Here is a 22,221-nt window from a genome sequence, read left to right as displayed (position 1 = left end):
ATTCCAAGTCTCCCATGTGGCTACAGGGTCCCAAGGCTTTGGGCCATCCTCAATTGCTTTCCCAGGCCACAAGCAGGGAGCTGGATGGGAAGTGGGGCTGCAGGAACTAGAGCCAGTGCTCATATGGGATGCTGGCATATGTAAGGTGAGGACTTTAGCCACTAGGCTACCTTGCTGGGCCTCAATTCTAAATATCTCAAGTTTGCATCATAATCACTGATTTAAAAACTAGGGTATTTTAGAATTTTGTCTTCTATTTGTAAATATATGGGATACATTATTTTAATTGTTACTTATTTCTAAGTGAACTATGAAACATATAAATGGATTGCAGGATACCTATTGCTTAAAACTAGCCAATAGTTACGTTTTGACAGGAGAGGAAGAGACAAAGGGAGATACAACTACAAATGCTAATTTGCTCCCAAGATAACTTCAAGGAATGGAGCTGGGCCAGGCCACAGTCAGGAACCAGAAGTTTCATCCAGTTTCCCCACACTGATGTCAGATGCCCAAGTTCTTGGACCTTCCTTTGTTTCCGAGGTACATTTGTTGGGAGGTGTTCAGAAGTGGAACAAGAAGGACTTGAACTGGTCCCCATATGGAATCCCAGTGCTGCAGACAGCGGCTTCACGTTCTGTGCCATAGCACCAGCTTGCCTGTACCTGCACTTTAAGAGCAGTGTAAGAAGCATGATTGACCTGAACTAGGACTGTGTGCAACTTCAGAACAGGAATGCTTTCTCACAGCTCCTGTTCATCGACCCATTGTTGTTCTGACCTCGTGGCAGGTGGAATAGTGAGAATTATCTTGGGTTTCAGTTGTGCCTCTTGGTTTACGAGGGTTTTAGAAGTACTTAGGCTGGATTTACTTCTGTTCAGCTGCATTTGTTTTTAAATGCCAATCCAGCCTTTGTTTCCCTTGTATTATTCTTACCCTTCTCCAATTACCTCCAGATGATTTTGGAGGTTAAGTACAACAGTGCCAGTGGCCGTTTCTCCTATGGCATTTATTGTTGGCTGGGTGTTTTTAAGCCTATTTTCTGATGTTCTGTGGACCATACATGCCCTGTTTCTCCTTATTTTATAACAAATGCAGTATATCAGTCCTTAGAGGCCCTCTGCCACAGTTTAAGATGCATTGGTTTTGGGCCTGGCGCGATGGCCTAGTGGCTAAAGTCTTTAACTGGAGCATGCCGAGATCCCATATGGGCACCGGTTCTAATCCCAGCAGTTCCACTTCCCATCCAGCTTCCTGCTCGTGGTTTGGGAAAGCAGTCAAGCACGGCCCAAAGCCTTGGGTCCCTGCATCCACGTGGGAGACTTGGAAGAAGTTCCTGGATCCTGGCTTCGGACTGGCGCAGCACTGGCTGTTGCGCTCATCTGTGGAGTGAATCATCGAATGGAACCTTTCTCTCTGTCTCTCCTCCTCTCTGTATATCTGACTTTCCAATAAAAAATAAATCTTAAAAAATGTATTGGTTTGCTGCTTCTTTTGCTCCTGCTTGTTTTTGATCCACAGTTCACTTAAATTAGTAGATGTGCATGTGTGCGTGTGCGTGTGCGTGTGTGTGTGTGCGCGCACACACAGGCCATGACTTTTTTTTTTTTTGTATTCTGTTTTGCAGTTCTTTTCCAAACTGGTAGATCTAATAATTGTCTCTATTTTTATTTAATTAACTTGAATGACACAAAATCAGATGCAAGAAAAGAGAGCTCCTGTCAGTTGATTCATCCCACAAATGCTGTAATGGCCAGCACAGGTTTAGTTCATTCTGGAATGCAACAACACAGGGCAGGGCAGGGCAGGGCAGTATTAAGAGCACACAGGAGGATTAAATACCTACTCAGATATGGAATGTGAGCACCCTGCTAGGCCAAATATCCTCATTTTCCGGTATTCTAAAATGGTTTCCATTGCTTTTGGCATATGTTAAGGGAGAGCATATCATAAATGTACATTCTATCGGACACATTTTCTTTAAAATTTAAATCACATAATTTTGTAAGATAGCACTAAAGAAAAGGGCCAGCCTCTTCCTTTCTCAATACAAACCTTCAGCATAGTCCTTTAATATGATGTGAAAGGAGCAACTAGATATGGGGTAGTTATGGGGTAGTTACTCTAAAAGAGTTAATATAATAGGAATGGCTTCCTTGCCACACACACACACACACACACACACACACACACACACACACACACACACACACACCAAGAACAACAACAAAAACCAGGGCCAGCACAGAGGTAATACATGGTAACTCTGCCTGCAGAACTGGCATCCTATATGAGCATCTGTTTGTGTTCTGCATACTTCACTTCTGATCCAGCTCCTGCTTGTAGCCTTGGAAAGCAGCAGAGGATGGCTCAAAATTTGGGCCTCTGCTTCTTGGAGACCAAGAAGGGGTTTCTGGTTCCCAGCTTTGAATCAGTTCAGCTTCAGGTATCGTGGCTATTATGGGTGTGAACCTGACATCTCTCTTTCTTGCCTTTCTCTGTAATTCTGCCTTTTATGTAAAAACAAATCTTTAAAATCTGAGAATTCCTTTCCTTCATATTATTTTAATCACAAGTGATAACTTGTATTCTTATTTTTACCTGATTCAATATTTTCAATAGATAAATAAATAAAAACACTATGTGAGTGTTCACTTCTAGCCTGTTTTCTCCATATAACTAAGATAGTAGTTCTCAACGAGGGTGGGTTTGAGGCAAAAGACAAACCTGAAAGAGTAACCCCCAACAATGCTAGTGATTCATTAAGGTCATGTATTTTGACCAAGGTATATATAACTAGTAAATCGTCATGGTACCTAGAGTCAGATAGCTATGGAAAGTATCCCATACTCTCCGTAGTATGGAGACATACTTTTTCTTTGCTAGCCAAGACACTGCTCTAAGCTTGTTTCCTTTGGTTATAACATGAAGATGTTAGTAACATGCATTGGGAGGGATTTGTGAAGATAAAATGGGATGTAATATATAGAAATTAGCATAATTTCCTGACACATAGAAAATAGTGAATATATGCCAGTGATAAAAATAATAAATAATTAATTTTGCTATAGAAAGTAGGAGGTTTATCAGAGGAGGGATTCCTGAAAATCAATCTGATAGTTACAGTTTATTGAATTAGGTACCTAAGTGACATTTGCAAATGAAAAACAAAATGGAATAATTTCTTTATAAACTTCTCTTAAAAAACAACAACAGACTTTCATGGACATTTAAGAAAATAACAACAAATTGTCAACGTGCCTGCTGTATTGCACTAATCCTTTGGAAGAATCTTTTCTCCTATACTAAAATTGAATATTATGATTAGTAAGTAGAAGTACTTGGACAGAATCCATGACATTTATCAGTATTGTCAGAGTGGTGGAAGTGGTGAAAAACTTGGGTTTTGGAATTGTATGACAGTTTATTATCCAGTACTTGCATCACTTTGGTCGATTTCTTCACTTTACAAATCGGAAATGTTATGTAAGATAAAGTATTGTTGGGTAATTGAATGAGATCCCTGATACAGAATCTCAGTACAGAGCCTGGTCCACAATAAAGATGCCGTGGTGGCAAATTATGACTAAAAATGACTACATGTGGCCACATGTCTTTTCAGCTCTCTTAAGAGGATAGAAGTCGAGAAATTCTTCTACTGACTCTAGAATTATTCCTTTTTAGTAGATTAACCTACTTGAATTCCTATAACTACAATCAATACTTTCCAGTTATAAAATGTGCTTTAGATTAATCCACATTTGATGCCATTCTCTGGAAACTCTGATATTTTCTCTAAAAGCACTTTGGGGAGAAGAAACTTCTTGCCTTTAATAACCTAATATTTTAAACTTCTTTTCTAATGCCTATGCAAGAGAGAAATGTCCCATTGTCCTCAGTTCTGAGTTTCTGGGGTCATAGAAGTACAGTGGTGTGCAGAATGGCTAATTCATCGTCACTAATAAATGTTCTAGATGCAATTACAGAGGAGGATGTAATTATTTTTAAATAAAAGTTTGGAATTCCTGTAGTTTCCTTATTTCTTGTATAGATACTTTCTTTAACCATCACTCGATACGGTTTTGCTACCTATCAGAAGGAAGACCCTATGAATCAGATGTGAGCATGTTTCTGCTTAACTGGCATGGACAATGCTTTTTAAGTTATAGATCATTTCTTTCATAAAATATCCCATGAGATTTTTCCTGTCTTTATTTTTCAGTTAAGGACACTGAGTTCCACAAAGAGGAAGTACCTGGCCAGAGGTCACCTGGCTTATGACTGACAGGATAAGGTTACAAAAACTGATATTCTTACTAGGTACTCTGTGGTGTTTTCATGTTGTCCTATGGATTTATTAGCAAGTAGCCTGGTTATGGGGAGTAAGCATACAGGGATCTTCCTTTACATAATTTTATTCAGATTCCTCTTAATTATCCTTATTTATTAGCTATTTTTTTATGGCTGGAAGATAATGCTTCCAGAGTGGTACACTAACACTTGCCAATGAAAAGGATAACTTAGTTTCTACTGTTCAATAAAATAAGGTAATATTCACCCCCACGTATAATCCCATAATTCAATTTTGCAGTGCCTGTTTTACTGTTGAAAGTTCTCCATAATTACCTTTTTGGCAGTGGTGGGCCAGGGTGGGGAGGACGGATGCTCTCAGTATTGTAGTTAAGACACTAACATGCCTTATTAGAGTGCTTGTGTTTAATACCCACCTCTGAATCCAGGCTCCTGCTTTTTGCTCATGTGTGCCCTGGGAGGAAGCATTGCACATCAGCCACGTGGAATATTTGAATAATGTTCCTGGTTTTGACTTTGGCCATCTAGCTGTTTGTGGCAATTGGGAAGTGAAACAGCAGAGGAGGGTGTTCTCTCACTCTCACGCACTCTCTCTTTCTGCTTCTCCTAAATAAACAAACGCAAATGCCTATTTAGTAAGGTAATACCTACAATTTTTTAAAAAATCTATTTGTATCTGAAGAGCAGATTTTACAGAGTGAGAGAAGGAGGGAGGGAGGGAGAGAGAGAGAGAAATCTTTCATCCATTGGTTTAATTCCCAAGTGGCCACAACAACCAGGGCTGAGCTGATCTGAAGCTTGGAAGCCAGTAGCTTCTTCCTGCTTTCCCACATGGGTGCAGAGTTCCAAGGACTTGGGCCATCCTCTGCTGCTGTTTCAGGTCGCAAGCAGAGAGCTGGACGGGAAGCAGGGAAGTGGGACATGAACCAGTACCCCTAAGGCATATCAGCCAGGGCTGCAGGTGGAGGTTTAACCTCTACACTGGCTTGCAAACTTGAAATTTTAACTCAAGTACCACTTTTGTGTGTGTGTGTGTGTGTGTGTGTGTGTGTTGACAAAATATCTTCTGTAGTGACTCTTAAGAATATGCCAAGTGAGTTTAGAACTTTGAATGTTTAGGTTTCTTCTGCTCCTTATACTGTGGCTAAATGGAACTGTATTTTCCCCAAATACGATAAAGTGGTAAAATGGGATGTTTGCAGTTATATTGAAACCCACTGAGGTAATGCTTTATAAACATTTCTCTAATCAAAGGCTACTTTCGTGATACTGTTATTGAAATCTCCTTGCATCATTTATAAGGCTATAGAAATTGATTTACCAAAATATCAAGAGCCGTGAAATTCAAGGCATAAGCTTTCCATAGGAAACCTTGGCAATCATATTGCACTTCAAGGACTGCCTGAAGTCCCATGCTATTTTTTCCACCAAAAAGCAAGAATGCTGGACATTGTCCTTGTGCTATAACTACAGATGGATGAATTTTTCTTCTGCTTGTGGCTTCATAAAATGTCCAAACTTTCTCATTGCTTCAAACCCTTCCTCGAATAAATAAAGTGAAGAAAGAGGGGAAAGGCTGGAAATGCAATGGTTCAGAGATTCAGCCCTCTAAATGTTTCATTCTGCATTTTGTAACAGCTGGTTCACCTGATTCGTCTTTCACTGAAAGAACTAACTTATTGAACCAAAAGATTAGGTTCACTTTTTCCCCACTGAGAAACTCATTAGAGGGCTTCTAAATATGCCTCTCTTGAGAGACTCCATTTAAATTTTTCTATTAACAAAGACAATCCATCAGTCTTGGCCACCTTTTGAACTCATTCACTTTGAAACATCCTCAGTTCAAAAGTACACAGGAGCTGATGACTAGAAATGAAATTTATCTGCATTTTCTAGCCATAGTTCAGATTTTCCATGTCTCTTTTATCATCTTTTTTATTGTAAATTATTTTTCACTTGAGATTTTTTGCTTTGCATTTTAAACATCAGTGCTGATCAAATTTTATTAAGATATAATAGTATGGGGTGGCGCTTATTGAAACTGAAAAATTCATGATGTTGTGTGAAATGTTGGGACAGAGGAAGAATAATCTATTGTAATCTTAGAAGAAGATGGAGAATTCTGCAACATCTCCATCTGTGGTCTTTGCACAGTGTTCATAAATACAAAGGAAACTTTGTGCTTTGTTTTTGCAGAGATCCCAGAATGTACTGCTCTCAGTTCTCTAATATTTGGTCAAATCTTCCTCATTCCCAAGCCTCATGTTATGTGAATATTCATTATTACTAACATCAACATTGAGTTCCTGCTCTGCAATGCGTGGAACAGCCCAAATAGACTAAGGAAAAAATAAATCACTTCCTTGTTCCTCTTTGTTTCCTGTATTACACTTTTAAAATGCCTGCTGGCTTAACTTCCAAAATAGATCTGAATTTGATACCTGTTTAAGTTACTCCTGTCTCCCACTCACCTGCAGTAGCAATGCAATCCATCAGCTTCATTTTTGGTTTGCACAACTGCATGTTTCAAATGCCTAAATAATTTCTCTTTTTATTCCAATCCCCAAGCCACACAATGAGAAGAAAAAAAATCAAAATAAGATCATATTATTCCTTTTCTTAAGACTGACCATTTACTCTGTAAGCTTCCTTATCATGGTGTCCATGTTCTTTCTTGCAGTATTGGACTGCTTTCTACCACCATGTCCATAACTTCAAACTCAATGTAATTTCTCTGTGTCAAGAGCTCTGCTCTTTGTCTCCCAAACATGACAGGCTTACCATTATGCTTCATTTTCTCATAACCAGTCTTTTTTTCCATTGCTGGTTAGGCAGGACTCTGATAATTAAAATTTTTGCTTATTATCTATAAAGTATTTGTTTTGGTTTATTGGTAAGGCAAAGAGGATACAAGAGGGCATAGAGGGAATAAAAGGAGAGAGAGAGGGAGAGAGCATGCATGCACTTTCTTTTTTAATTAATTAATTAATTCTATTATTCTATGATATAGCTCCATAGGCTCTGGGATTTCCTTTCCCCCATCCCAAGACCTTGCCCGCTCCACTAATCTCCCCCACATCATTACAAAAGTATACTCCTTCACAATCAGTCATAAGTCCATCGTTCTGCCAGTTAGGTGTGTCCTGACATAGTAGGCAAGGACAATGCAGAGTCCAGCATCCCAATATCAAGAGTTATTCAACTGTTTCATTTGGAATTCATCTTTAATTTGGAAGTAGAGATGCACATTGTGTTATAGCTTTACATCTGTATGTGATAGTCTCTATTACAGAGTTACTATGCATCCCCTTAAACGAGAAACCATAAAACAAAATCAACAACAGAGAAAAACAGAAAATTTTACAACATGGAGTTAAATAACAAGGTGCATCCACATTCTTACTCAATGAAAAATGGTCGAGGCTGTGCCAAGCTGAACCCTGTAGCTAGGAATTCTAAGATCATTTAAGTGGTTAGCACTAACTCAAATACTTGATCCATCAACTGCTGTCATCTAATGTGCATGAGAAGGAGGTTGGATTTGAATTCAAGGTGAAACTTTTTGCTTGGCACTCTGATATGTGACACAGACCTATCAAGAAGTGGCTTAGTTCACTAAGCTACAACACTAAGTTCAGGTCTATGATTCTTTGTCTTCATGTCTATTGATTTCCTTAGTATACTATCTAGTCTAACTTCCATATAGCACTTATATCCACCTATTTACTTGCTAGTTTGCAACCTGCTTTTTATAAAATGTAAGTTTTGGGGAACAGGATATCCTGTCTTAATTATTGTATTATCTTCAACTCTGGGAATAGTAGCTAGCATGGTGTAGTTACTCAATAAATGTTGTTGAAGAATAACTAATAGTTATTGCCAAATAGTGAAGGAAAAAAGATATATGGCAACTCTTACTAAAATCTGGAATTCTTTGAACGTTAGCTCTAGCACAGATTTGTTTCAAATGAGCCTGTTGTTATGAACCTAAGTATATTTAAATAATCCTACCACATATAATTTTATACATCAAAAATTTATTGCAGTTTCTCAGCTATTCAGTGAAGTTGTTCCCACAGGATAAATTTACAGCATTTTAAAATAAATAATAAGAAAACTTTAGATGCAAATATGGCAAAAATCACACAGCAACCTTATTTTTTGGTGATTTGTCATGGGGCCTTAATCGTTATCTCTTACACCAGGAAGCTGGCCAGTGATTACTTAAAGCATCCCTCTCAATGCTTGGCCTATAGAAAGGACCCAAACAATACTTCTTACTTTTGATAGTCTTTTAATTGTTTTAGGTCTCCATATTCAACATTTTTTTTAACATATTGGTATATTTAATCATCTAAGTCCACAAAATTGCTCATGTTTATTTTCATTTTAAATAGAATTATCAGATATTCCTTTCCTTTGTCTTCACAAGCAGGCACAGCTTTCTAGAATAATTTTCATTTTCTATTCAAACATCTTATTAAAATTTCAGTTTACCAGCTAGTTCTGATGAAATTCGATTCAATAGCTGTTCCTTGGGAATACCTGCCAAGCATGCGGACCTTGGCCATCCTTTCCAGGCACCATGAGTTACTTGTATTCTGCATCCCTTTTCTCGCTGACCAAGTAAAATCAAGTTAGGTCTTGGGATTTTCAGACTGCCTTTGTGAACTCCAAGTGTAAATTAGACAATTCTTCAGTATTGAGATGAATAGCTGTTTGCAATGCACTAAATGTTTCATTAAGAATGCAGTCTCAAATTAATTCTTGATTAAGATTTGCAAAGTTTTTTTAAGGTATCTTTTGTCTCTTATTTTTGTGTGGTTGAAAGTGAAAGAAGAATTGAAGAAATACACTAAAATGAGACCAGCATGAGGACTATGCCACTTGTTTATTTTGGCAGACCCTCACTTCAGACAAAAGCAACTCTACCTTTTCTGTGTTTTATCACCCTGTTGTCTAGGGGCAATGTCAGAGAATGCCCTGGTACTTCTTTCAAGTGTGAGGTGTAGTGACCCAGAAATGAGCAAGACACAATAGGAAGGCAGCTAGCCTTTGGGGAGAGGTGCTGTGGCCATGTAATTAAAATAACAATCTGAATTATTTGGGTATTAGAATTGATTTCACTTTTTCTTTTATTATTTTAAAAATTTATTTATTTTTTTTGGGAAAGCAGATATACAGAGATGAGGAGGGACAGAGAGGAAGATATTCCTATCACCAATTCACTGTCCAGGCGGCCGCAAGGGCCAGAGTTGAATCAATCCAAAGTTCTTCTTGGTCTCCCAAGTGATTGTAGGGTCTCAAGGCTTTAGGCAGTCCTCTACTGCCCTCCCAGACCACAAGCAGGGAGCTGGATAAGAGGTAGAGCAGGGTCTCTGGAACAAGAACTGGCTCCTGGGTCTGCAAGGTGAGGACTTTAGACACTAGGTTACCTTGTCAGACCCTACTTTATTTTCTCACCATATTTTTAAGATGGTACTATGCAAAAAATCTACATTAGAAACTCATGGATATTAGCAGAATTCTTCAAATAACTGAGTTATTTATAAGTTCACTTACTGAGTATTTCTGCCTTTTGGGGATCTATGGTTTACAACCAAGGCTCACTGGCCTGAGGACTGTTATTGAATACACATTACAGCATAGAACTTCACTTGCCAGAATGTGGCTGCAGGTGCTCACACTCTTGCTCACACCTGGAGAAATCAGCATTCTTATTTCTTTATCCCTCTACGCTTCCTTCACAACTTCAAAGCAAATTGCTTCTCAATAAAGAAGGAAATAACAGTAGACTCCATAGTTTAGTCTCATGAATGATATCATTTCTAAAAGGTTTATTTTGTTTATGTGAGAAAGAGCAAGGGAGAAAGAGAGAGAGAGAGAGAGAGAGAGAGAGAGAGAGAAAGATTGAGCTTGTATCAGCTGCTTTACTCCCTAGTTGGCAGAAATAGTCAGAATAGGCAATGCTGAGGCCAGGAAGCTGAAAGTTTATGTGGGTCTCTTCTGTGAGTGACAGGGGCCCATGCGCTCAGTATGGAGTGGGATTAGAAGTAGACAAGCTTGTGACTGGTGATCTACTGTCAAGTGGCGGCATTGCAGATGTTGGCTTTGCCTACTGTACCACATGCCTGCTCTGAAGACATTGTTTTGAGAAATATCTGATATGTGGTTAAATCACACTGGAAAATTTGGGGAAAGATGATATATTTAATACTATCTATTCCATTTTTTTTTTCATAAAGTACAGGCCTATATCTATTCCCTCCTATCTTCTCTTAAAATCTCCAATCTGTGACCTTGTTTTACTGGTTCCCAGAACTATTTAATGCTATGGAATAGTATGGAAGTTAATGACTTAATTAAATGAATTCTTTCCTATGCTTCAAAGATTTGCACTCATGATGGTGCCACCTTCCATTTATATGGCAAGTCTCTAGTAATTTAGTTTTCTTATTTATAAAACAAGGACACTGGACCAAGTGGTTTCAAAGTGTACATCCAATTATAGGCTGGAAATTAAGAGATGAGGATTTCCTTACTATCACAAGCGTGTTCTTTGTTTCTTGGGAAAAAGAAGATGGTGTTTATTCTCTACATCTTCATCCTTCATCGTTCATCTGTCAGTCAGGATCAAGTGAGCCAAACAGAAGTCATCATGAAAATTCAATGCAGAGTAGTTGCTTTAGAGACTTGGTAAAAAAAAAAAAAATGCAACCAAAGAATTGAGGGGGCTAAAGTATGTGATGAATTAATCTGGCAATGAATAAAATCAAGAAACCATCACCACGCTGGTATGAGGGCGGAGGTTTGGTGGGGTGTGTAGAGGGAACCCACAATCCAGGAGCCAGGACCATGTAACAGAAGCTGAAATATCATGCAACCTTTATGTCAGCAAATGGAGCTCACAGTGGATGCAGCTAATTCTGGTGATGCTGTACAAAGTAGAGACAGTGAGGGAAAGCAACATATTTTTCAGCTTTCTTCATCCTCAAAATTCCAGCAATCTCTCACTTGAATCAATATGCAAATCAATATTCATTTCACACAGAAGTTTATGAACTATAGCTCTAAGCAACACAGACTGATGCTTTAACCTGAAGAAGATTGAAATGAAACTATGTGGATACTAAACCTCAAAGTCGTATTAAGAGGGTGGAAAATCCTGTTATGATGAGTAGAGGTGGGGCCTCATAGAAAATGTTTATGTCACTAGCGGCCTGTTATTAGAACCCAAGAGAGTTAATTACAAAAAAGCTGGCTGCCATCTGTTCCTGGGTCTCTACCTGTGCTCTTTCCATCGTTGACGTCTTATGTCACCATACCAAGTGCCAAACTAATGGGACTATGTGTCCTATGAACCTTCACAAATATAATCCTGAGGTAAGCATTCTTCTTTTGTAAGTGGCTTATCTTAGGTATTTGTGCTGGTAGTGAAAAGCTGATTAATACAATTGAAGAACAGATTTGAAATCAAGTCAATTCAAGGCTCTCACAAAAGTAATAAGCAAGGTATTTAGGTAATACCTGCGTTCCTGATCTGCAACTTAAGAGATGATAGCAGTGCTTGTTGATGACTGTGAACATTAAATGATATACAATAGAGTTCTGAAACTGCCAAGTAACTACAATTATAGTTGACTTGAATACAGAACACTGAATGTTAATGGTTGGTGTAGTAGACCTGAAGATACCAAAAAGGAAGAAAAAAATATTCTGAAACATGAAGGAAAAAAAATGTAGGCATAAAATTAATATACCCTAGGCTACCTCTGTGGGCAATACGTAGATAACCAGCATATAGTACTAACCAGCATGTAGTACTGGTCAGAACATTTACATTCACAGATGTCTGTATGTAAGCTTTCAGGAGTGTCCAGTTATTTCAGCCTTGATTTTCTGCAGATGAATATTTGTGAAAGTTGAAAGGATCACACAGCGTTTCCCTGAAGCCAATTCACGTTTTCATGGAGGGGTTACTTGTGGGCTATTTAAGCTTACTGCATTTCCAGCTAGTTCTGGTATGGGGAATATTGCTAATGAATTCCAGAAAGAATGGCAATTTTGAACTGAATTTTTATAAATAAGTCAAAAGACACTGTCAACAAAGAAAGCAAAAGCTCACACAAGTAGAGAGAAAACAGAGTAATTAATTTGATTTACATCCCAGGATTATTGAAATTTCTTACTCAGGAATGAAGCTCATGAAAATATTTTGTATTTTTTTTTGGTTTAGAATTTGAGCACGTCCTTATTGGTTATATAGCAATTATGTCTTCTAGGCATCAAAATATCAGATATCTACAAAAAGAAAATTTAGAAAGGGGTAAGATATCTAAGGAAGAAGTCAAAATGTTCTATCTTATGACTGTTGACAAATCTCTGTGATATTTGCATTGTGGTCACAGGGAGTAAGGACAACCAGGAAGAGAAACTGGAGCAGACACTGGGACATAGTCAAGGAGCTAGGCATGTCTATAGCATGGAGAAAAGCAAATACATTTGATATTGTCCTCAGTGTTAGAATCTGCTTACACAGTGCTGGCCTATGTTTTGGAAATGACATATAATTACAAAAATCTATGACTGGTCTCAACATTGACTTATAACTTCAAAGTTGAGGGAAGAAGTTGGTTGTGAAAATTGACCAGAAAGATTATCATGTGGAATTACTTTGAGAAGAGTTGCATAAACTCAGCCGTATCAAGCAAATCAATTTGATATGCCTAAATGTGGATTCAACACATTTGAGTATTTCCTTAGTAATAATATTATATATTTATGGGTCTGATAGTTGCTATTGGACCTGGAGAGAGAAGTCATATATCAAGTGTAGTTTTTATTTTTATTATTTGCTAATCAATCCTTTAAAAAGTCTATGTAAGGAGATTCAAGAATCACGCTCAATCTGTACCCTAGACTTTAAAGAGCCACTTGATATAAAATATTCATATGTATATAAAATGTTTTCTGTAATCCATGTATAAGTGTACTATATTTCATCTTTCGTATGGTAACTTCATAATTTTTTTTGCCAAAATTTAAACCAGCTATTCTATACTAGATTTTACTAGAATTGTCTTTTTTAAATCAATTTTTCACTTAGTTTATTTGGATAAAGAAATGAAAGGTTCACAAATACTGCTTATCATAATTGAGTATAATTGTAAAAATAAGTTCAATTAAGATAATTCCAAGGAAAAATTATATTGCTTGTTGAAAAAATGCTCTTCCTTTGCTTAAATGAGAGAATAACAAAGTGGAAAGAAGGATCTAAAACGAATGGAGATTTCTTCTTTATATAGTTAGGATTAAAAGAAAATTAAGATAATTCTCTTACTGTATGATTTGATTTTTATTCATGTGTGTCCAAATGTCTTCTAGCGGCATCATGTTCCCATATTTGGAATTTGGTGTTTCCAGGCATTCAAGGTCAAGTTCATGTGTTTAATTTTGTGTAGGTTTACAAGATTAGCAGCTCATTCACTTATTAAACCAATTTTACAGATGAGGAAGTAGAGTTGAAATTGCTTCCCCAATCTCAATCAATGCGAGACATAGACATAAACCAATTTTTCTGAGAAACAAAAGTTCTTTCCCATTATACAGTCATTATATTATTACTAGTTGTGAATAAATGCATTATACAAAGATTACTCCAAATTTTCATTTTTTAAATATTTATTTTTCATTTACTTGAAAGGCAGAGTTACAGAGAGAGAAAGGGGCAGAAACAGAGAGTCTTCCATTCAGAGTTTCATCCCCTAACTGGTTGCAGTGTGTGAGGCTGGGTTGGCTGAAGCCAGGAGCCACAAGTTTTGTCTCGGTTTTGTAGGTGGATTCGAGGGCCCATGCACTTGGCTCATCTTTTATTCACACTGGCATCTATATGGGATGTCGGTGTTGTAGGCAGTGACTTCATGTGCCACACAACAGCACTGACTGCAGGCTCTTTCATTATCTCAAGAAGTAGATGACAATAAAAACGAGCAAGTATTTCTAAACTGAGATATAGAAGCTGTTTAAGCCAAACTCTTCTAGTGATATGTTCCAAGAGGGATCTACTTTAAAAAGTACATTTTGTTCATTTGCTCTTGGACCTGGCGTAATATTTGTGTGAAGAGGGAAGAGGTTTCATTTCATGTAACAGACAGTGTAGAGAAAGTCTTGGACTCTCCAATGAACTCTCATTTAGAGCGATGAAAATGACATTTTTTAATGTTGAATAATAGGAAAGCAAATGTCTGAAATCATATTTACACTGACAGAGGTTGCAGCTTTGCATACAGTCAAGGATAACCAAGAGATCTCATCTACAGTTAGAGAAAGATAATGAAAAGGCTCCAAGGGAAACGCCATGGAAGAATGGGTTTATTGCAGTAGACCAATACCCAAGTCAAAGTGGGTTCACATGCTTTTAAACACGGCTGATCTTTGAAATGATATCATTCAAACAGTGTGTCCTTATTGTACTTCCCAGGAGTCTCTCCCTCTTCACATGTGTTGCAGGCTGCATGTCCTGGTGATTAGTTCTCTGAGTATCTGTTTCTGAAAAAAAAAATCTATATTTTGCCTTTACTTTTGAAGGATAACAGCCTGGGAAAGCAGCAGAAGCTGGCTCAAGTGCTTGGGTTCTTGCATTCATGTGGGAGATGTGGAAGAAGCTCCTGGCTCCTGGCTTCTGGCTTCTGGGTTCAGGCCCAACCAGCTCTGCCTACTGCGGCCATTTGAGGAATGAACTAGGGTATGGAAAATTTCTATATCTCTTTTTGAAAATTTCTCTCTGTAATTTTGTCTGAAACAAAAAGAGATAAATCCTAAAATGTATCAAACTGCAGTATTTTGAAGGGTTTGTGTCTTTGTATTGTCACATCCATAACTGTTTCTTCCTTACAAATTTCCCTTATGAAGAACTGGAAGACTGGAGGAATGAATACCTTCTCCCTCACTGGAACAAGGCTCAGGGACTTCGTCCTGCATGGAAAGGTCTTTGGATGAAGTAGACTCTAGGATATTTCAGAATAAAAAGATCTTTGTTTTTTCATGTCAGATGCAGGATGGGACCTGCTTTAATTCAGCAGATGAACCTGACTAAATTCTTGGAAGTTAAGTTCACCAATTTACTCGGGTTCATCATAAGGCTGTGCCCCCTCAAATTTCTCCTCTGTATATTGGCACACAATCGATCTCCAGCACTTTGTTGAAATTTCTGTGTAAGTGTTGCTAATGGAATGTAATTGCATCAGCTTCTGATCCAAGTCAGTGGATCTCGGCTACATCTCTCTGGATACATCTTGCGTCCTCAGATTTGGAGACGGTGTTTTCAGAGACCCAGTAGAATTGCAGGTGAGTTTCAGTTTTTCCAGGCTGATGGTGCCCAACCTTATCACAAACATGATCTTCTGTCTAATATTTGTAGTTTTCAGTCTGGGTAAAATATGAAGAACATGGTCTGCTAGTCCAACAATGAGTTAAACCAAAAGCAGTGGTGACTACATAATGTGTCCAAGTCATGGTATTGCTGAACAATGGCATCTATTTAACCAAATGGATCATAAGAAGAGGTAGATCTACATTTTTTGTCCTTGGGCTCAAAACATTTTTTTCAAGGATACATAATTGGAGTTGATCCTTATTAACGACATCAATTAAAAAGCTGCGGGGGTTTTTTGAGTCATGTTTTGAATATCATGACTCAACAATGAGAATACAAAATAACTAAAACATTTGCTCACCAAAGAAGTTACAAGTATTTAATAAGAAAAAGATCAAACCTCATAAACAGTGAGTTGAACTTCTATTTTTGTCATAGAAATAACATCTTTAACAGGCTTGAGTACCATGATTTTCCAGCAATAAAAAGAACTTGTAGAATTTGGTAAGTTTATTTTTCCATAATCTAACTTTGTATTCTGTCTCTGGTATTTAATAACAGTGAAATACAGGTGAGATACATAATCTGTGAGGACCTCAGTTTCTCAATTATAGAATAGGAATAATGTATTCCTATCTCAGCATTATGAAAATTAAATGAGAATAATATTAAAGAAACTTGCCATAGTTCTAGTCACAAGAGATGTACTGGGTGTCAGATTTTGTAAGAGCTATTTTTTAAAAAATAGACAGACATTGGACAAAAATTAAGATGCCAGTTGAGACCCAAATCCCACTGTATAGTACAGGTTCTAGCCCTTGATGAGTCCATTTCCAATCAGCTTCTTGCTCATAGGCACCATGGGATGTACAGGTGATGGTTCAGGTCCTTGGGCCTCTATCACCAATGGGGGAAACCCAAATTGTATTTCTGGCTCCATTGGACTTGCCCAACTTCGTGTGCATTTGGAGAGTTAATCGGAAGATGGAAGACTTCTCTGTTATTCTCCCTCTCTCTGCATTTCCAATAAAATTAAAATAAATAAATAATATTTTAAAATTTTATTAAAAATTTAAGAAGTCTTTTTATAAAAATATTTCAAGGATACTATTTAAGATAACTATCAGTTGACATGATTTTGGCATTCACCAAGAAAAAAGCATATTTATCAACTAAGAAGTAACAATGTGGATTATTTGTCATATCATGTATGTGTCACAGGTTCTGTTTAACTGCAGTGTGGGCATCCAGTGAGGGATTTTAGACCATACTTCTCAATAGTTGTAGTGGAGCAATTTCAATATTTTAACAAAATGTGTATTTATGTTCTTGAGTATTTTCTCCAATTAGTCTTGTACATAAGGCTTGTATATAAGCAGCAAAAGAAAATGGCCGAGAACAATATTGCACAGAGAAGCACTCAATACAATGTTGTGTGATAAACTAAAGAGACCAAAAGAATCTATTCCAGAATGGAAAACTTGTGAGAGGGGCGCAACATGAAAATTGTTTTCAAATACCTGAAGAATTGCCAGGTGGAATACAGAATAAATGTATTGTATATATTACCAAGTGTTCAACAAAGAACAAGCAACGTGAGAAAAGACTTAGGGCAAGGAAATTCAGCTCTGTACAGTTTTCAGAACTGAAAACACTTCAAAGAATGACTGCCCCTATACAGTGCTAATTCACTCCCCCAAGCAGCCGGTAATGGCTGGTGCCGAGCTGATCCAAAGCCAGGTGCCTGGAGCATCTTTCAGGTCTCCCACGTGGGTGCAGAGTTCCAAGGTTTTGGACCATCTTCCACTGCTTTCTCAGGCCACAGGCAGGGAGCTGGAAGGGAAGTGGAGCATCCAGGACATGAACTGGCAGCTATATGGGATGCCAGTGTGTGCACGGTAAGGACCTGAGTCATTAGGCTACCATGCGGGCTCCAGAAGTTCAATATCACAGTGAGGTACTGAGCAACTCCAATCTGAGGCCACTTTACTTTGAAGACCCTTTTAAATGATCAGATTTTATTTAGTTAAGCATATACACATATTTAGATGATTATTTTATGGTGGTTAATGAATAAAAATCATAGAAGTTCAAGAAACACTCAGACACATTACAGTGAAATAAAGGTGAGACACACAAGTGAAGAAACGGAGGGAGCTGGGCAGAAAGATATTTACTTCTCTGGCTCTCATGACTGCACCATTGCTTCAAATTTGCCTCATTTAGATTTTCAACCTCTATGAAGCTTAGGTTTTTCACCCATAAGAAGAGAAAGCTTGTTTCAATCCCTTGTATGTTCATTTAACATTTGTGTAGTGCATCCTTGGGAACAAGCATTCTGCTAGCTCTACCTGTGTGTTGCCCGGACATTGGTTGTCAAAGCTCCAATCAGTTCAATGAGATGTCTGTGATGCTGGGCTGCCAGAGATTGCCTTTCAAAAATTCTTGTACTGGGCCCGGCGCGATGGCGCAGTGGTTAAGGTCCTCGCCTTGCACGCCCGGGATCCCATATGGGCGCCGGTTCTAATCCTGGCAGCCCCACTTCCCATCCAGCTCTCTGCCTGGGGCCCAGGAAAGTAGTTGAGGCTTTGGGACTCTGCACCCGCATGGGAGACCCGGAAGAGGCTCCTGGCTTCAGATCGGCGTAGCATTGACCATTGCACTCACCTGGGGAGTGAATCATCGGACGGAAAATCTTCCTCTCTGTCTCTCCTCTCTGTTTATCTGCCTTTCCAATAAAAATAAAATAAATCTTTAAAAAATAATTCTTGTACTGAGCTGGAAACGGTTTTCTTCTTTCACAGCAAAAGAATGACTACTAGTGAAAGGATTGTGGACACTGGAGCCACCATTTATCAGTTGCTTATTATCACCCTTTTGTTTGTGAAAAGAGCAGCAAGCTGTTAGACATGAGAAAGAACACAAATCAATGTTGAATTGCTACCAAATTCCCCTTAGGGACAATGATGAGTTCCAATGCCTGTCATTCTCCTATCCGGTTTCCTCTTTTCTCCTGGGATTTTCAGTGGAAGAAACAGCTAGTTGCTCCTTAAAATTTGCTACAAAGACCTGCCTTAGGCATGAATTTCATGCTCAAGCATAAAATCTCATGAGAACATAGCCTGATAGATAATACACATTAAATTATTTCTCTTACTGGATGGATGGGGAATAAGTAGTCATCACCTCAGGCTTTCTGGTGCACATTAGCTGTTTCCCTTAAAAGTTGCCTGTTATAGAAATTTCCTGTGATTTTGTTCCTTTGGTATTTCCAAATGATGTCTTTCAAAAAGGATAGATTAATTTGATAATGGAGCAATGAATAATACAGAAATTAACAGATATAAAGGTCTTTGAAAGACTATAGCCACAAGCACCCAACTGAAGAACTATAAACAACGTGAATTCAATACTGATATTTTACGATGGATGAAAGCAAGGAGAATTCTAATTCAAATAAACTAAAATACCCATCTACAGCCCCCATGAAAAATAGTAAAGTAGGTTAGAAAGATGGTCAGTGAGTGCCATATAAGCTACCTTTTTTCTAGGACCACTAGTGCAAATGTTAACTGAGTAAACAGAGACGTGTTACAAAAACGTTACAAAAACTTGGATGTTTCTTTGTTTTGAAAAAGTCATTGTAACTTGGGCAGTCTGTGAATTCTGTTGTATTTATAACCAGTACATATATATGATTAAGAACATAGTCTCTAAAGCTAAACTTCTTGGATGATCCTGGCTACGTCCCTTACTATTCCCATATAGGTGACATTGGCAAATTATAAGTTTGTTTTTCCACTTTTTCCCGTTATAAAATGATGAGCAAAAAGAGTATCTGCTTCAAAAAATTGTTGTGAAAGTCAAAGGCTATTGCATGAAAAGCTTGTTGTCTAATGATTGGTGTATAGTATGTGCTGAATGAGAGTTGCTTATCATCATCATCATTATCATCATCATCACCATCATTATTGCTACTCTCAAAAGTGTGTTTGCCCTAGGCTTGAAGCTCTTAAACAAATTTTATTAATATGAAGAGGAGAGATTTCATAGACACAGTTCTAAGAAAATAAGCGTATTCCTCTCCCCCTTCTTCCTAAATGCCTCTCCTTCTTTCTTTATTTCCCATTAATTTTGCCAACTCTTCTCTATAGAACTGGCTTAATTCATGATTCACCATAAAATGTAATAAGTAAATGTAGGAAAATCACAGTTCCAAAAAATTATAAAGAATGGCTAACACAACAAAGACATCACAAATGTCCATCTCATTTCTACATGCTTTGCATCCTATATTAATTGCCACATATCAGAGAAAACATATGATATTTATCTTTTGTAGATTGGCTTATTTCACTCAGCATTATATTATCAGGTTGCATCTGTTTTGTGGGAAAAAACAGCTGAGTTGTATTTGTACTACACAATGGCTGATTTGTATTCCATAGTATGTGTGTACTACATTTTCTTTATAAAGTTGTTAGTTGATGAATGTCTGCGTTGATTCCATATCTTAGCTATTGTGAATTGATCTGCAATAAATATAGGCGTACACACAGCCCTTTCATATACTGATTTCACATTATTTGAGTAAATTCTTACAAGACATATGGTCAATTTATCTTCAGATTTCTGAGTAATCTTTCTATTCTCTTTCATAATGGGTTGTATTAGTTTACATTATTACCAACAGTGTATAAGGCTAATTTACCCTACATCCTTGTCAACATTTACTGTTTTTTTATTTTTGGATGACAAGAATTCCAACTTGAGTGAGGTGAAACCTCATTTCTTTTAATTTGTATAATCCTGATGGCTAGTAATCTTGAGCATATTTCCCTGTGTCATTTGGCTATTATTATTTCATCTTTGAAAAATGCTTGGTAATTTTGTTTGCCCATTTCTTAATTAGGTTATTTGCTTTGTTGTGGTCATTTTTTGAGCTCTTTAGAGATACTGTATATTAAACTTTAATCAGTTGCACAGTTTGCAAATATCATTTCTGGTCAGTTTCCTTTCTACTTTGTTGAGGATTTCTTTTGTGGTGTTGAATCTTCTTAGATTGATGTAGTCCCATGTGTTGATTTTTATTGCCAGTTCTCCTGGAGTCTTTTCCAAGAAGTCTGGTTATGGCAATATCTTGCAGAGGTTCCCCGATGTTCTCCTCTAGTAAGTTGATGCTAGCAGGTCACAGATTTGGACATGTGATTCATCATGAGTTGCCTTTGTAAAAAACACAAGGTAGGGTCTGATTCAAATCCACACACTTTATTGAGATGTGTGAGCCCAGGGTTCCATCTTTACTGCTTCCCCAAATGGTGCTCCTGAGTGTGTTTAGCAGTTTAATGTTAGTTTGCTAACATGTTGGTATTGGGAATGATGAATGAAGGTGAGGGCACAGAATTAAAACTGGAGATGGGAGAGTAGTTAAACGCCTATTTTAAAATGGGCGAGATGAACAACTCTGAGTTTACATGTAATTTATTGGGTAGAAACCACTTGGTAGGACCCACTGAGCATGGTGACCCACTCCCCAAGTTTCTCTGTATAGTGCAGTTTTGAAGAAATATCTCCACTCTGGCTTCAACTTCTTGGAGGTGAATAAGCTGATCATTTAAATCATTAGAAGCCAGAAAAATCTGCAGTGTTCCCTTCTTGGATTGAATATAAAGCCTGTGCAAAAGATTCAAAGATATCTGTGTTTATATTATTTGCTGCCAGCATGTGAATTTTTCCTACTTACGCAATTTACTCAGCCGAACAATCAAAGGAACTCTGGGAGGAATTGTGTATGTTCACAGTCACAGTCACTATCATTTGCTTTCAAAGGCAGACTCACAGCAGGCTTTTTCCTTTTTTTCTGTAAGGAAAAATGTGTTTAATTATTTTCTCCCCTTTCCTCCTCTGAAAAACAACATGCTGCCTTTACTCCTAGTGACATTTGAAATAGTTTGAGAGGGCTGATTGTGACGGCAGTATTACTTTCACCTCTGCTTCCTAAGCAGGATTACAAAATGCTTTCAAACTACCAGACTGTTTCTGTATACATACTCTAAAACTATCTTTCTCTGGCTTTACCAATACCCACACAAATTCAATTTCTACCAATTTCATTCTTATATAGTCTCTGCAAATAGCGAAACCACCTTTCTAATGAAAACACATCATGAAAAATCCCACTGTAATTAAAATAGAATTCTCAATGCTTAACTAAAATCTCTAGGGAGTCTAGTCCGTTTAGAAAACTACAAAAAAGTAGGCTTTTTGGATATTATACTTAACATTATGGCCAAGAGAGATGAAATTATTTTATGGGAATTTATCTTTTCCTGACCTGTACACTTTGTTCGGAAGGAGCATTATCCATTGTCAACATGCACAATTGTTCAAGAGAGATAGATATATCAAAGTCTAGAGTGTTACACAATTATTTCATACAAGCATAGCATCATTTTTTACCACATCAGTACACAGTGTAGCAAACCACTGGTTGGTGCTCATACGTGATTCTCAAATCAAGGCAAGGAAGGTGAAGA

Source organism: Ochotona curzoniae, unplaced genomic scaffold, assembly GCF_017591425.1.
Source record: "Ochotona curzoniae isolate NIBS_2020 unplaced genomic scaffold, NIBS_Ocur_1.0 contig_2210, whole genome shotgun sequence".
Classification (NCBI taxonomy): domain Eukaryota; kingdom Metazoa; phylum Chordata; class Mammalia; order Lagomorpha; family Ochotonidae; genus Ochotona; species Ochotona curzoniae.
This window is presented reverse-complemented; position numbering follows the sequence as displayed.